Source organism: Rhamphochromis longiceps, linkage group LG8 (genome assembly GCF_057381845.1).
Source record: "Rhamphochromis longiceps isolate RC_006_pf linkage group LG8, R_longiceps_female_GT1.1, whole genome shotgun sequence".
NCBI lineage: Eukaryota > Metazoa > Chordata > Actinopteri > Cichliformes > Cichlidae > Rhamphochromis > Rhamphochromis longiceps.
In genome coordinates, this window is record NC_140564.1 from 5536443 (window position 1) to 5552616 (window position 16174).

Here is a 16174-nt window from a genome sequence, read left to right on the forward strand (position 1 = left end):
CTCTGGAGCCATTCCAAAAATTATTTGGGATCCCAAAAACACACCCAGAGAGTGTTTAGCTAAAGCAAAGGAACAATGGTTGTTAGAAACAGGAATACATCCAGGGAAGGAGGGTGAAAGTAGAGCGTGGTTTCGTTCGGCAGTGCTGGCAGGGCTGCCCAACCAGGTTGCAGTTGACTTGGAAAAGAACCCAGATTTTGCCGTTGCAGACTCGGTGCAGTGGGATAGACATGTGACCCACAGACTTCAGCAGGAACAGGACTTGGCAAACAAACAAAAGAAAGAGTTGGAGGAAGCCCAGGCGTGGCTGGTCAAGTTGCAGCTGGCAGAAGCAAAAAGCAAAGCAGGAGACAGAAAGAAAGAGGATAAAGAGAGCGCAAGGAAAATAATGGTGGCAAGGCCTCAGCCCGATCCTGTGCCTGACTGGCCAGATCAGGATCCGGGTCTCTACCCTGATGACCGTTGGCCCGCCAATGCACCAAGGCAGCGTCAACCAGTAGGGAATTGGGGGACCGGTGGACCGCAGAGAGGGCGTGGTGGATCCGTGAGGGGAGGACAAAGGGCTCGGAATCCAGGGAATCCTAACAATGTGTCTTGGACTGCCTGTTACAGCTGTGGAGCAGAAGGACACTGGTCCCGAGAATGCCCTGAATCGCAGCGAAATTATCAGAGGCGAGGCTATCAATCCCAGGCACGAGGAGGCCCAAGACAAAGAGCTGCTTACAGGGGAGCACATCAAGCTCCAAACCCGAATGCAGCACCAGCCGCCCAGTACCCAGTAGCTGACTGGGGCTGGGAGAGGGAGCAATACTGACGGAGCCCGGAGAAACCGAACAGCGTGGGGACGGCAGAACCCATGCTGTCAATGACCGTGGAAGGCACTGAATTGCCCTTCCTGGTGGATACTGGAGCAACATACTCAACACTGAAAGACACACCAGACAGTGCGACACTCTCCTGTCACACAGTTAATGTGGTAGGCTTTTCCGGGATTCCAATGACACTGCCATTGACAGATCCAGCATTGACACAGCTGGGAAAACAGACTTTGAAACACCAATATGTGGTGTCCTCACAGGTGCCTGCAAATCTCATGGGCAGGGACCTGCTTGTGAAACTGGGAGCCACAATCATGTGCTCACCAGATGGACTGATTGTTACTCTGCCTGGAGGAAAAGAATTCCCGTGCCTGGGATCACCTTCAAAGACTCAATATCTAGTCCAGAACTCTGAACAACCCACTGCCGAAATCTACTGGGGGAGGCTGGTGGAAGAAGGCATTTTGAGACATTATCAGCTGTGGAAACCCTGGATAATGAGTCTGGCCGTCTATTCCCCCGCGAGATCCTTTCCACGTTACACTCTTTTATGATAGGGAAGATAACGATATCTATCGGGAACAGTTCCAGTCTGATCTTGAGGGACGGACGTGGAATGTGCGAACACATAACATTTATGTTGGACCAGAAGGTGTGGCCGCGGCTGTGAAATTTACGGATGAACAACTGCCTTGGTACAATGTGGGAGAGGATTCAGCCCCACACATTGGCGGTCCACGAGGGTCATGGGCCAAGAGATCTGGGACCAATGGTCAAGCGGGCGCTGGACAACGCATGCTGGCAAAGCACCCAAATTCCAAATGTCTGGTATGCACCAAAATGTAAAATATATCGCATAACTTGTTTGTCCAACGATGCAGTGATCTTAGAACATAAAGAAATCTCCAGAATACATGGCAGGGAAAGAATGGATCATCCTGATGCAGTAGCTGAGCTCTCAAAATTGCCTGATACTTTGTGGTCCGCAGGGCCCACAGATGTAGGTCTAGCTAACTGTTCGCCTGTCCTGTTCCAGCTGAAGTCTGACATACCAATTAACAGACCACAATATAAGCACAAAACTGAAGCAGAAGAAGGTATAGCTGAAACCATTGAAGGGCTGTGGAAAGCAGGAGTGCTTGAGCCCTCATGGTCATTTTGGAACACACCTATTTTGCCAGTGGAAAAACATGGGACAGGGAAGTACCGTATGGCACATGATTTGAGAGCAATAAATGCCATATTGAGGACTGACACTGTGCCTGTACCAAATCCCTACACAGCTCTGACCGAGATTACTGGGGACCAAAAGTGGTTCACATGTATTGACCTAGCGAATGCATTCTTTTGTCTCCCACTGCACGAGTCACTCAGAGACATTTTCTCTTTCACATACAGAGGCCGGAAATTTAGGTACACACGCCTACCACAAGGCTTTGCACTCTCACCAGGAATTTTCAATCAGGTGTTGAAAGAGGCATTGTCCCCATGTCAACTGCCAGAGGGCTGTACATTAATACAGTATGTTGATGATCTTCTTATTGCAGCCCCGTCAGCAGCGGCCTGTACGGCAGCATCGCTCGTGGTGTTGAACAGATTGGCGGAGTGTGGCTTCAAAGTGAGTAAAGAAAAACTGCAGTTGGTCCGGCCAGAGGTAACATTCCTGGGCCGGGTGATCGCACACAGATCAGTGGGGTTAATGAACACGCACAGAGACCAAATTCTGACACATCCAAAACCAAGAACTGTGAAGGAGTTGCTTTCCTTTCTTGGCTTGACAGGTTACAGCAGGCAGTTCATTCCGAACTATGCGGGTAAAACTGCCCCTTTAAGGGACCTGATCAAGAAAGTTGGTGTTCGAAATCTGAAGGCTGAATTGCCTTGGACGCCGGACACAGAGATAGCGTTCATTTCGCTAAAACAGGATTTGTCAAGAGCCACAGATCTGGCCACACCTAACTATGATGAGGCATTTTATCTTGATGTTTCAGAAAAAAGGGGGAGGTAGGGATGTACTTATGTATGTCAGCAGAAGATTAAATTCAACAGAAGCAAGGCATCCCACATGCACACAACACGCAGCAGGAGTAGCAAAGATAATTCAGAAAACAGCACACATAGTGAGGGAACACCCACTGAAAGTGCTTACCACACACAGTGTAGTGGCCTATGTGAACTCACAGGTATTCACAATGACTCCACTGACGCAACAAAGGTTGAGCAAAATTTTAGAGGCGCCAAATTTGATATTCACACATGAAGGAATAAATATGGCCTGTATAGTCTGTAGAGTAGGAACTGAGTTTCAGGTGAAAGAAGCAGGAAAGATCGAGGGACAACAGTCGGCCCAGAGAGCTGAAGTGATAGCCCTAACTCGAGCCCTGAGGTTGGCTAAAAACATGAGAGTGAACATCTACACTGACTCAGCATATGCGTTTGGAGCAGCTCATGTGGAACTGGCTCAGTGGAAGAGAGCCGGGTTCAGAACGGCCACTAATGCACCCATCTGTCACAAAAAGGAAATGGAGGAACTGGAAAAGGCCCTGGAGGACCCAGACGAGGTAAGTATTATAAAATGCAAAGGCCACTCACAAGCAGACAGTATGGTGGCAAGAGGAAATCAGAAAGCTGACGAAGCCGCAAAGGAAGCAGCGGGCTACAAAGGACAGAGACAACTGGTGCAGGTAACCCCAGAAGAGGAGGTTAGCACTAACAGCATGGAAGAAGTTAGACAGGCTCAGGAGGAGACATCCCCAGAGGAAAAGGGGGTGTGGGAAAACAAAGGAGCCTGGCAAGATGGCGGTTTGTGGAGGGGGCCAGATGGGCGTCCCGCTTTAACGGCCAAAATGGCGGAACAAAAGGTGAATGAGGCTCACGGGCTTGGTCACGTGGGAGTGAAACAGATGGAGAGAAATTTGTGCCGATGGTGGCATCCTGATTTGAGAAGGATGATACTGGAAAAGGCCAGAACGTGCCTAATTTGTGGGGCACACAACCCAAAGCCAGCAGTAAAACCTGAAGCTGGTAAGTTTCTCATGCCAGAAAGGCCAGGAGAAGAGGTCGTGATTGATTATACCGACATGATTGATACAGGCCCAGGTGGGGTGAGGTATTTGTTGGTGTGTGTGGATGTTCTGACTGGATGGCCCGAAGCATGGGCGACCAAACGTGAAGACGCGAAAAGCGTGATTAAGTGCTTAATCAATCATTACATTCCAAGGCATGGGTTTCCCAAGAGAATTAGATCAGACAATGGTACTCACTTCAAGAGCAAAGATTTGCAAGAGGTAGAGAGGATGTTGGGAGTGCAACATAAGTTCGGGACGGTCTATCATCCTCAATCTCAAGGAAAGGTAGAGAGGATGAACCTAAATTTGAAAAACAAGTTGGCTAAAATCTGTGCGCAGACAGGGCTAAATTGGGTCGCAGCCCTGCCCATTGCTTTGATGACCATAAGATGTTCTGTTAACCAATCCACAGGTTTCACCCCTTATGAGCTGCTGACTGGGAGACAGTTTCCAGCACCCTGGACAGTGGTCCCGGTGGAGCAGCCCAGGACAAGCAACAGGTCTCATGCAGAATATTTTAATGAGTTGAAGGCTCTTGTGTCCAGCTTTACAAAACAGGTCACTTGTGAGAGACCCACGGGGAACGGAGAGGTCCCGGACGCAAAGGCAGTGTGGCTAAAGGTCATTAAGCGAAAGTGGAAGGAGCCCCGCTGGACTGGTCCGTATGAGGTGACCGCCCGGACGGCTACAGCAGTCCAGCTGAAAGGGAAAGGCGACACCTGGTACCACTGGTCGCAGTGTGCACCCGCACACGAGAGCTTGGTGGAGGAAAATTCGTCTTCAAAGAACGCAGGTGTCAAGAAACAGAGGCAGAATAAACCTCTTCACCTGTGTAACGGGCCGACCAGTAGTCCACCTGGAAGACCGAAGAAAGAAGAGCAGCCTAGGAGGAGATCGCCGCGCCTATAGAAAGGAGTGGTAACAAATTGAGAGTTTGAAAAGGGGTGGTTTAAATAAAAAGAGTAAAAAAGGGAAAGTGGAAGGGGCTTGCTCTGTCAATTATGTTGTCTCTATCTGTATTGGTGGGTATTTTGATGACCTGTGGTTGTTGTCTCACTCCTTGTGCCCGAAGGTTGGTAGAGAAAGTGATTGTAAAGGCAGTGGACCCTGGGGCGGTGGCCCCTATGTCCATGATGCCGATGATGGATCTGGAGGTAGTCGAGTGGACTGAGGAGTGAACAACAACCTGTGTATCGACCTCTGGTGTGCCAGAGGTCGAAAGGGGGATTGTGGGGATGAACAGAAAAGTATTTGACCAGCCTAATATAATCTGCAGTATGATCATTGCTTTAACAATGTAACAGATAGCTTTAAGATGGCCTTAAGATGTTTATGATGATGTTAACTTTGTATTTCAGGTGCAGTTATAACTATTTTATACATATTGCATATCTGTGCTTATTTGAGTTGATGTTCAGGTTCTTTAAAGGTCGTAAGCCTCACTGACGTGACTGTTCAGGTGATACATGCTGAGGGAAAACTAGAACATAGAAGGAATTGCAATACATGCTTACAAAACACTTATATCAGGTCATTTTATATTAAGGTTTTAGTAGAGGTTCTTGGTTAAAACATTTATTTAGTAGAAGACATACACATAGTCTCAGTGAGCTTCTGGTCTAGTGAGAGGTCAGAGGTGCAACAGGTGAATTGAGAAAGAGCATTTGAGGACGAGACACAGACAGTAGGAGGTGAAGAGGTGACACAAAGAGCATGTGAGGTCAACACGTACACACACATTAGTTAAGATTTATTTAGAGGAGAGATCAGTTATGTCTAGACAAGAAAGAGGAACAATTCATTTTAAGATAAGAACGGAAAGTACAAGCCATGAAAATAGAAGATGATTTTCTGGGTGAAAAGTCATGATGATGTTGATCTGATCTATGTATAAAATGTACCGGTGACGCATGAAGGGGCATCAGTAAACAAACCCTGATGTTATAAAATAATTGTTTGTGCCTTAGTAAGTCGAAGATCAATTGCTGTTTTCAGTGATCTTCCCACGTGTGAATTAAAATCTTCGTTTGACTTCACCCGGCCGGACCAGTGTGGTTATTTTTCGATCACCTCTTGTACCCTTTCTCAATTTTAGAATTTTAACACTACTGGTGGTGGTCAGAGGGCCCGGTGGTGCCAGTGTCCGGCAGCCTCACCTCTGTCAGTGCGCCCCAGGGCAGCTGTGGCTACAATGTAGCTTGCTATCGCCAGTGTGTGAATGTATGGGTGAATGACTGAATGTAGTGTAAAGCGCTTTGGGGTCCTTAATGACTAGAAAAGTGCTATACAAATGCAGGCCATTTACCATTTAAACTTTATTGTCATCTCTGCTACATACAGTCCAGTATATAGAGAGACGAGATGATGAGGCTCCAGTTACAGCAGTGCAAGTAAACAAACAATAAATATAAGAAGAGTAAGAAAATAAATATACACTTTAGGACTCGGGGTAAAGGATCAATAACAATTTAAAATGTATAATTTACAGTTTGATGATTTAAAGTCTCACACACAATCCGTCGAAAGGGGAGGGGCCTGGGTTGTGTGAAATCCCAGAAATAAAGACAAAGTGAATCTGTGAACTAAGGTGTAGGTCTGTTGGGTTATGTTGTGGTGATCTTCGAGTTGGGGGATTTGTGTTCATACTGGAGTGCAAAATTAAAACCAAGATGGACAAGAAAAGTTCAAAGCCATCAGGTGCTCAGTTTAGAAAAAAAGAGAAGAGAAGAGGAGGGGAAACAAGCAAAAGATGCAGGTAAGCAGATGTGTGATTGGATAATGGCAGGTCATCCTGAAACAATCAGAGTCAGAATACGTAATTAATCCCTAAGGAAATTATGTGGGTTACAGTTGCTCCAAGAACCAATGGTAAAAATAGTAACAGTAACAGACTAAACTCCAAACAGTACCTTAAGTTACAGATTTTACACATTTAAGAAACAGCACTAATATATATATTGGGGGGGGGGGGGGGGGGGGGCAGAGGGAGTGTTCGCCCAGGGCACCAAACAGGCTAGGACTGCCACTGCTCATTATTGTTTTCTGCTCATGTTATGTTCTCAGTTCTAGTGCTTAGGTTTCTGTTACCTTGGCTTCCCCGTGTTCCACGTTTCATGTTAAGTTGCTCTTGTCTTTGTGCTCAATGAGAGCGAGAGAGAGAGATGTGTGCCGTGGACCTCTACCTGCTGCTCCGCCAGCACCGAAGTCTTGGTCGCTTCAAGTTGGATTACTCCGGTTCACTCCTACCTGTGCTTCCCAGCCACAGCCCGCCATACTACGAGCTGGAGGCTAAGCTACCTGGCTAATCAGCTTCCTCTTCCTGGAGGAAGTGGCGCTCCCGCCGCTGTCCCTCAGTGGCTGATATAACTCCCGGTGTTGAGTCAAATACTATTTTTCTCATGCTCCTGGTTATAATTAAAGACAATAATCACGCCTCAAAAACTGTTAAGACTGTCAAACCCAAGACTGTTTATTTTGAACCTGTTGATTCATTGGACTGTTTTCACACTGCTCCTTCTGAGCCTTGAGTTGTGTTCTCTCTGAGACTGTTAACTCAAAGACTGTATTTTCAAAACCTGCTCATTGTGGTCGATAAAGTTTAAAAATGATGTTTTCTGAGTCAGTCTGTTCTAAACCTCCACCTCTCTCCGTGTTTCTGTTCCCAGGGCAGCCGCGGTCCAGCCTTCCCCTGCACACATCAGTTTCCCAGGTGAGGGGGGGCTAGGGCCAGGCTGTTCCCTGCTCTGGCTCCCAGGCCAGCGGAAGCTCCACCCGTCCCGCTGTTTTTGGTGCCTGTTCCGGCTCGTAGGGTGAGGGCAGCCATGACCCAGCTTACTCCTGCTCCCGTACCTACTCCTTGGATGGGAGTGGCTCCAGTACTCCCTCGTGTCCACTGTGGGAACGGTAGAGCCCGTTCAGCTGTCACCACTGGGGGCTCTGGAGAGACATCCGTCCACCAGATCAACCAGCCACTTAAACACCTGTGGCAGCCACGGCGCCACCGGTGCAACCACCAGCTCAACCACCTACGGCTGCCATTCCAGTTTTGTGTTTCTTGGTGCCAGCAATAAAGCTGTCTTTTGAGTAAAGTTTCTGCCTTCGAGTCTGCATTTTGGGTCCTCCATTCCTGCCTGCTGCACACAGCAATCCTGACAATGGCGTTGTAATTCCTTCAGGAATAGTTCTCCAAGCTTCGTGAAGGACAGTCAAAGCTCTTCTTTGAATATTTCTGCGATTTACTTGGTCTCTGTCAAGATGATCCCACACAGTTTAATGCTGAGCTCTGGAGAGGCCAATCAATGAGTGAGTTCATGTGCGTGTGGATTTATCTTAGCATGCTCTTACTGCATTGGCGGTGCATTTGGGATCATTGTCATGAAGAAAAATGATGCTGTTGCCGATTAGAGGCTGCAGATGATGCAACATGGTGGATCAAAATCTGATGGTACAGCACTCCATCACATCCATAGCCACTGATTTTCAGTCCAGTTCTTGTGTAATGTGGCACACCTCAGCCTTTTCCCCTATTTTCCTTCCTTAAAAATGGCTTCTTGACACAATCCTTCCGCTGAGACCGTTTCTGATGAGGCTTCAGTGAATAGAAGATGGATTAGCTGAAGGGCCATCTCTCAGGTCTGTCCAGGATTGTATCCTCTTTCTTAAGGGCGTGACTTTGAGACGCAGTTCATCTGCTGTAGATAGTTTACAGCTAATGAACAGCATCTGCTGTAAACTATAGCAGATCTATTCTCCACTTGTTCAATTTTTTCAGACTTTTTAAGGACACATTGCACACTATCCTGAGATGTGCCAAGTTTTCAGATAATAGCTCTTTGGTGGCGTAAAAATACAAGTTTATACTTTTAAACTGTTATTTTTGGCATTTTTCATTCAAGAATTGGGAACAAATTACCTGTGACAGGCTGCTAGTAACAAAGTGCTGACATATAAAGTTAAGAATTGTTTCTTTCCCAGGGAGGCCCCTTCATTGTCCATTTTTTTTAAAAACACGTCTTAAAACCCGTTTTTATTCTGTGACACAGTCTGACCCTGACTTTACTGCTTCAGTCTAATCTAATGTGGACCACACTGTAGTGGTTAACTATCTCCAAGCTGCCTTTTCTGTCTCCTGGAGAAAATTGTATATTCCCAATTGATTTTATTCTTTTTAAATTAGAATGGTATCTTAGAGGTCTTCCAATCAGGTTTTAAAAACCTCCATAATATCCTGTCTCAGAGTGACGCAGAAAAACTAGTTCATGCATTTATTACTTCCAGGCTGGGCGACTGTAATTCATTATTATCAGGAAGTCCTAAAAACTCCCTGAAAAGCCTTCAGCTAATCCAAAATGCTGCAGCAAGAGTCCTGACAGGGACTAGAAAGAGAGAGCAGATTTCTCCTGTTTTGGCTTCCTGTTAAATCCAGAATTCAAAATCCTGCTCCTCACATACAAGGTCTTAAATAATCAGGCCCCATCTTATCTTAATGACCTTGTAGTACCATATCACCCTATTAGAGCACTTCGCTCTCGCTCTGCAGGCCTACTTGTTGTTCCTAGAGTATTTAAAAGTAGAATGGGAGGCAGAGCCTTCAGTTTTCAGGCTCCTCTTCTGTGGAACCAGCTTCCAGTTTGGATTCAGGAGACAGACACTATCTCTACTTTCAAGATTAGGCTTCAAACTTTCCTTTTTGCTAAAGCATATAGTTAGGGCTGGACCAGGTGACCCTGAATCCTCCCTTAGTTATGCTGCAATAGGCATAGGCTGCCGGGGGATTCCCATGATGCACTGGGTGTTAATAGACCTCTCTTCATTAAATCGTACTTGTTATTAATCTCTGTCTCTCTTCCACAGCATGTCTTTATCCTGTCTTCCTTCTCTCACCCCAACCAATTACAGCAGATGGCCCCGCCCCTCCCTGAGCCTGGTTGTGTTCGAGGTTTCTTCCTGTTAAAAGGGAGTTTTTCCTTCCCACTGTCGCCAAAGTGCTTGCTCATAGGGGGTCATATGATTGTTGGGTTTTTCTCTGTATCTATGACGCGCCTTGAGGTGACTTTTGTTGTGATTTGGCGCTATATGAATAAAATTGAATTCAATTCTAGGTCTGTTTTTCATTGTATTTACAGGGCTGGAGATCATGGAATATCCTTCCACTGTCATGCTGACGACTGCCAGATTTATCTGCCTCTGAAGCAGAAAGCTGCCTTCTGTATTAACTCACTTCTGGCAGAAGATATTAACACTTGTCTAACATGGTGGACTGATGTTGCCTTTATTAATTCATCTCTGTTTGTGCGACTAGTTTAGCAGTGGTTTTGTGTGTCATATTTGCTGTGAGTCACTGGCTGTGATGTTGTTGGACTAATTGAAGGCAGGTGTATTTGATTACACTGATGCCCTGTCTACTTACAGCCCGCACTACAAACACTGCTGTGATATTTTTTCTCTCTGTGCAGGTATGAAATATGACCTGATATGTTTATGATGGATAGTTTGCTCCTCTGTGGGTTGTGATAGTTTGTCTCTGTGCAGGCCAACACCTACACTATGCCTCAGAGTGGAGTTGCTGAGGCCGGAGTGATCACTGGCCTCCTTCTTACAGGGTGGTGGGTCTTGGAGGACACCTGCTGGTCCCTGTTAAAGTGGACTTGGACTGTGTGCTTTTTATTCTGTACTCAAGTAGGACACTGGACTATTTTAGCCTTCATGTCTGGATCATTGTATTAATGATTTTGTAGAATTTGACTGACTGTCATGCTGCACTTGTTACACTTGGATGGCCCTGAACTTTTAAAATGTAATTCAAGCAAAGCAGAGGTGATTGTGTTTGGGCCTAGCAGCCCCTGTGATTCCTCCTCTGTTCATTTGGGACCCCTGGCAGTGTATTTTAAACTTGTTGTTAATAACTTGGGTTTTAAGATGGACAGTGATTTTTGAATTGGACACTCAAATTAGGGCTACTGCCAAGTTCTTATCATTTAAGGTGCTTGGCAAAGCCTGATTTTCCTCCAGGCAGACTCCATTGGCTGCCTGTATGTTTTCAAGTTCATTTTAAAATTCTGTGGTTTGTTTGTTTTGTTGTTGTTTTTTACCTGAGCTTCATCCTTACTCAGACCTCCCTTCACTGTCCAGTTTTTAAAATGCATCTTAAAACCCCTTTTTATTCCTTGGTGTGTGACACCCATGATGCACTGGGTGTTAATAGACCTCTCTGCATTAAATCGTACTTGTTATTAACCTCTGGCTGTGTCCCAATTCAGGGTCTGCACGCTTGAAGTACGCGCACTACGCGTACTACGTACGGTGCGTACTATAAGTACGAGAAGTGCGGAAGTGAGAGGCTTGTGAAATGGGACAGTATACGCTTCGTCGTGCTGCTCAGGTTGCCTAGCAACCATGATACTAACCGCGAGACACGTTACATACAGCTTTGTGTGACAAAAATGAAGGAGAAAAATCTTTTGTTAGTCATTCATTTTTGTCATGACATAACTTTGATTAGTTGCGTATCTGAGGCTGAGACCACAGGACTATAAAACATGATTGTTTTGATCAACGAGGCTAGAGGGCAAGATCAAAGTAGCATGGAGGGAGGTTAGCCAACTAACGGAGTTGCAGAAAGGTGCGGCAAAGAAGGTGCATAAGAAATACAGCAAACTGTCCATACCTGAGGCCTTGGAAACTGCCAAGCAAAGACTCACAGCCTTGGCCAGCCGCTTGAGGAGGTACACCAGAGAGATAGAAGGCAGGAGAATAAACCAGCTGTTCTCCACAGAACCAGCAAAGGTGTACTCTCAGTGGCAAGGGAACAATAAGAGAACAGCACCACCAAGGCTGGAGACGGAGCAATACTGGAAGAGCATATGGGAGAAGGACGCAACCCATAACGGTGGCTCATAATGGTGCTCAGTGGCTAGTGGATCTGAGGGCAGACCATAGTGACCTCCCTGAACAGGGTCCAGTAACCATCACAGTGGCAGATATCCAAGAAAGGGTCTCCAGTATGAAGAGTTGGACAGCACCAGGGCCCGACATGGTTCACGCCTACTGGCTAAAGAAGCTGACTGCACTCCACGAGCGTCTGGCAGCACAAATGAACCAGCTGCTAGTTAACGAGAGACACCCGGAATGGCTAACTGAAGGTCGGACGGTCCTGATCCCCAAGGACCCCAAGAAGGGACCAGTCCCATCCAACTACCGACCAATAACCTGCCTCAGTACTACATGGAAGCTCCTGTCAGGCATCATATCGGCTAAGATGAACAGGCACATGGGTCAATACATGAGTGGGGCACAGAAAGGGATTGGCAAGAATACCAGAGGCGCAAAACACCAGCTACTGGTAGACAGAACAGTCAGCAGAGACTGCAAGACCAGACTGACCAACCTGTGCACTGCCTGGATTGATTACAAGAAGGCCTATGACTCAATGCCCCACAGCTGGATACTGGAATGCCTAGAATTGTACAAGATCAATGGGACCCTAAGAGCCTTCATCAGGAACTCAATGGGGATGTGGCGTACAACACTAGAGGCCAACTCCAAGCCCATAGCACAAGTCACCATCAAGTGCAGGGTCTACCAAGGAGATGCTCTGTCCCCACTGCTGTTCTGCATAGGCCTGAACCCCCTCAGTGAGATCATTAACAAGACTGGCTACGGATACCGACTACGGAACGGAGCAGTTGTCAGCCACCTCCTGTACACGGATGACATCAAGCTGTATGCAAAGAGTGAACGAGACATCGATTCACTGATCCACACTACCAGGCTATACAGCAATGACATTGGAATGTCGTTCAGACTGGAGAAGTGTAGTCGGATGGTAACAAAGAGAGGGAAGGTAGTCAGAACTGAGGGGATTGAACTACCAGAAGGCAACATTGCAGACATAGAGGACAGTTACAAGTACTTGGGGATCCCGCAGGCGAATGGGAACCATGAAGAGGCCGCTAGAAAAGCTGCAACCACCAAGTACCTGCAGAGGGTCAGGCAAGTCCTGAGGAGTCAGCTGAACGGTAAGTACAAGATCCGGGCCATCAACACGTACGCCCTGCCCGTGATCAGGTACCCTGCTGGGGTAATAGGCTGGCCAAAGGAGGAGATAGAAGCCACTGACATAAAGACAAGAAAGCTCCTTACCATGCATGGAGGGTTTCACCCCAAGTCCAGCACCCTGAGGCTGTACGCTAAGCGCAAGGAAGGGGGCCGGGGGACTGGTGAGTAATGTTTCTGTAACTTTTCACCATTAGTTAATGTTCATTTTCATATTAATATTGAGAACTATAACCTACAGACAACCTACACTCAACAAAAATATAAACGCAACACCTTTGTTACTGCTCCCATTCCCCATGGGATGGACGTAGAGACCTAAAATTCATTCCAGATACACAATATAACCATCCCTCCCAAACAGTGGTCACAAATCAGTCCAAATGTGTGGTAGTGGGCACATCTGCTATATTGAGATAACCCATCCCACCTCACAGGTGTGCCACATCAGGATGCTGATCTGACATCATGAGTAGTGCACAGGTGTACCTCAGACTGCCCACAACAAAAGGCCACCCTGGAATGTGTAGTTTTTTGCGCTATTGGGGGTCTGGGGACCCAGAACCGGTCAGTATCTGGTGTGACCACCATTTCCCTCATGCAGTGCAACACATCGTCGCATGGAGTCTATCAGATTGTCAATTGTGGCCTGTGGAATGTTGGTCCACTCCACTTTAATGGCTGTGCGAGGTTGTTGGATATTCGTAGGAACTGGTACACGCTGTCGTATACGCCGGTCAAGCACATCCCGAACATGCTCAATGGGTGACATGTCCGGTGAGTATGCTGGCCATGCAAGAACTGGGACATTCTCAGCTGCCATCTGCCCTGAACAATGTGAACCATGATTCATCCGTGAAGCGCACACCTCTCCAACGTGCCAGACGCCATCGAATGTGAGCATTTGCCCACACAAGTCTGTTACGGCGACGAGCTGGAGTCAGGTCAAGACCCCGATGAGGACGACGGGCATGCAGTTGATCGTCCCTGAGACGGTTTCTGACAGTTTGTGCAGAAATTGTTTGGTTGTGCGAACCAATTGTTCCAGCAGCTGTCTGGGTGGCTGGTCTCAGACGATCTTGGAGGTGAACCTGCTGGATGTGGAGGTCCTGGGCTGGTGTGGTTACACGAGGTCTGCGGTTGTGAGGCCGGTTGGATGTGCTGCCATATTCTCTGAAACGCCTGTGGAGACGGCTTATGGTTGAGAAATGAACATTCAATGCACGGGCGACAGATCTGGTTGACATTCCTGCTGTCAGCATGCCAATTGCACGCTCCCTCATTGCTTGTGGCATCTGTGGCATTTTGCTGTGAGACAAAACTGCACATTCCAGGGTGGCCTTTTGTTGTGGGCAGTCTGAGGTACACCTGTGCACTACTCATGATGTCAGATCAGCATCCTGATGTGGCACACCTGTGAGGTGGGATGGGTTATCTCAATATAGCAGATGTGCCCACTACCACACATTTGGACTGATTTGTGACCACTGTATGAATTTTAGGTCTCTACGTCCATCCCATGGGGAATGGGAGCAGTAACAAAGGTGTTGCGTTTATATTTTTGTTGAGTGTATATCCAAACAACCCCAATTCCAAAAAGTTGGGATGCTGTGTGAAATATATATATATATATATATATATATATATATATACACACACACACACACACACACACACACACACACACACACACACACACTCCATAGGTCCCTCATCCTATTCATGTAGCCCCTTCCGCCGGGGTTACTTGCATTCCAACAACGCCCTGTTTTCGTCTCTTGCCCACCGATGCCTTCTTGTTCCAGTAGCCCACTTTTCGTCAGGGTGCCCTGGTTCCTCAACACCTGACACGGACCTTGTTGATCCGGGCGACGTCCGAGCCGGCATGCCTTCATATTTATCTGTCTCGCTCATGTCTGCGGTAGGCTTGCTTAGCATAGGGGGTCTAGCCTTAGGACCCTTACTGGATACAGACGCCCCAGGCAGTAATCGAACTTGCGATCCTCTGTTCCAAAGGCGTGTAGTCTAACCACTACGCTATGGAAGGACAGGCCCCTGCACGGTATGTACCACCGGCAGATAGAGGAGGTGGCTGATATCCAGAAATCCTACCAGTGGCTGGACAAAGCTGGACTGAAAGACAGCACAGAGGCACTAATCATGGCAGCACAAGAACAAGCTCTGAGCACAAGATCCATAGAGGCTGGGGTCTATCACACCAGGCAAGACCCCAGGTGCAGGCTGTGTAAAGATGAGACAATCCAGCACATAACAGCAGGGTGCAAGATGCTAGCAGGCAAGGCATACATGGAACGCCATAACCAAGTGGCCGGCATAGTGTACAGGAACTTGAAATTGAATATTACTTAAACTCTCTTAAATTAACTTCCAATAAAAAAGGTTTATCATTGATTGAAATTTATTCAGAAATGTTTAACGAATGAACTGTCACAACTTTCTGTCATGGCTCGCTGTGTGGCAGGCAGGATGAGGACCCAAAATGCAAACTCACGGACTCAGGGGATAAACTCAAAATCACAGCTTTAATGCTGGAAGGCAGATCACAGGAAATACAAAACTTAAACTAGGAACTGTGGAGCAGGGAAATTATTTTACTGCTATTGGTAAATAATCATCATTATTACTATTGCATTAATAATATAATCTGCAGCATTGATATTGTATTCAGAGATTTAAACAGTGTGTGTGTCTTTCAGAAAGACTAAGTTGCAGTTGACAGGAAGTTGCAGAGAGTTTGCAGGAGTGAAAGCAGAGTCTAAGTTATTCTGAGGAGCAGGTTAGACGAGGCTATTTGAATTACTAGGTTATTCAAATTGTCTGTTATACTTTTATATTCTTTTATTAAGCTTTTAGTAGAGGTTCTTGATTATAACATTTATTCAATATAGCACATATAGTTTCAGTTAGGTTATTACACATAAGGATGAGCCTCTGGTCTGGTAAAAGGTCAGAAGTGCAACGGGTGAATTTAGAGAGCATTTGAGGACGACACACACACACTCAGTTAGAGAGAATCATTTATAGGTGGAAGTTTAATCATGTTTTGCTTGGGGTTGCAAAAGAGCAGTTTGTCGCAGAACTGCTGCTGAGGTGTCAAGATGACAAGAGAGCATCCGGCAGTGACAGGAAGTACCGGCCATGAAGATAGAAGACAACATTCTTTTAAACTGTGTTAAAAGTCATTGTGGTTTTGATTTGACGTATGTATGTATT

The 16174-nt window shown here is 46.6% G+C and overlaps 1 pseudogene; it reads left to right on the forward strand.

Annotated features, from left to right (window-relative positions):
* The first annotated feature begins 360 nt into the window (after nt 1-360).
* On the forward strand, nt 361-2826 carry LOC146662978 (uncharacterized; annotated as a pseudogene).
* Nucleotides 2827-16174: the final 13348 nt, after the last annotated feature.